Source organism: Bos indicus, chromosome 14 (assembly GCF_029378745.1).
Source record: "Bos indicus isolate NIAB-ARS_2022 breed Sahiwal x Tharparkar chromosome 14, NIAB-ARS_B.indTharparkar_mat_pri_1.0, whole genome shotgun sequence".
Taxonomy (NCBI): domain Eukaryota; kingdom Metazoa; phylum Chordata; class Mammalia; order Artiodactyla; family Bovidae; genus Bos; species Bos indicus.
In genome coordinates this window covers 6,975,661-6,976,997 of record NC_091773.1, presented here as the reverse complement: position 1 = coordinate 6,976,997, position 1,337 = coordinate 6,975,661, and the positions used below count along the sequence as shown (strand labels likewise).

General features: G+C 41.8%; 1 non-coding gene across 1 annotated transcript; it reads right to left on the bottom strand.

The window, feature by feature from the left end:
* Positions 1–922: 922 nt before the first annotated feature.
* Positions 923–994, bottom strand: TRNAC-ACA (transfer RNA cysteine (anticodon ACA)). The gene has a single exon. It is a non-coding gene; the product is annotated as a tRNA-Cys (tRNA).
* Positions 995–1,337: the final 343 nt, after the last annotated feature.

Here is a 1,337-nt window from a genome sequence, read left to right as displayed (position 1 = left end):
TATTTATTTATTTATTTAGGCCCCACCACATGGCATGTGAAATCTTAATTCTTTCATCAGGGATCAAACCTGTGCCCCCTACTTTGGAGGTGTGGAATCTCAATCACTGGACTTCCAGGGAAGTCCTCTCAATTTATTTAAAGAAACACTAGTTTTTGAGACAAACAAGTCTGTGTTTGTACCTAGACTTTGGGACTACTCTCCATATGGGTTTTCTGAGTCTTGGTTTCTTCTTCTTTAAAGTAAGTATTAACGCTTGGCTTATATGTGCTTCAAAAATGTGGTGAAAAACCACCATCTATATGTTTTAAAACCTCAATTCCTGGGAAATATCTGAGAATTAATTTTTTTAGAAGGTTCACTAAACACATTAAAAATATTTATTGTTTGGTGATGGTTGTATGGGCTGAAGGAGAGAGGATAGAGATGAGCAAGGCAAGAATGTTTGTTTACAAACTGAATTTTTAATTCCTTAGTGTAGAGAAACAAAGCCTCCTCCCCAAAAGGCTATTGGAAAAAGGAAGGAAAACTAGTGGAAGAGCTACTGATTGTATCAGACAACTGTGATGGAGTGGGTATTATAAACACGAGAGGGACATGGTGATATTTATGCTTTAGAAAGACCAGAAGGATGGGAGGATGTGTGGCAGAGAATGCGGTGCATATCAAATATTCATGAACTGCTCTACATTTCCTAGCCTTCTGTGAAATTAGGTCGGTGCCACAGAATGGGGTTCTGGCCAAATGGATATGGGCAGAGATTTGTAAGATACTTCTAAGACTTGAAGTGAAGAAGTGAAATCGCTCAGTCATGTCCGACTCTTTGCGACCCCATGGACTGTAGCCTACCACCCTCTTCCATCCATAGGATTTTCCAGCCAAGATTACTGGAGTGGGTTGCCATTTCCTTCTCCAGAGGATCTTCCCGACCCAGGGATTGAACCTGGGTCTCCCGCATTGTAGGCGGACGCTTTACCGTCTGAGCCACCAGGGAAGTCCTTACAGTTCCAAAATCCTCCATGTCTTCCTCTTCTGTGAAGAGCATGGAAGCCACATGTTTCAGAGAGTGCAGAGAAAAGGTGGAAGAAGTCAGATTGACTTGTGTCAGATGATGGTTCAAGTGAGAATGCTTATTTACTGCATCAAGTCACTGACCTTCCAGGGCTTATCCCTTGTTGCAGCAGAGCCTCTCCTATCCTGACTAACTCAGGGGACCAGACTAGAGACAGAGCCCAGTTAAAGCTGGTAATAATAATATCTTATTATTATAGATTTAAAATTTAATGTTGGATGTGTGTGCGTGCTCAGTCATGTCTGGCTCTTTGTGATCCCACAGA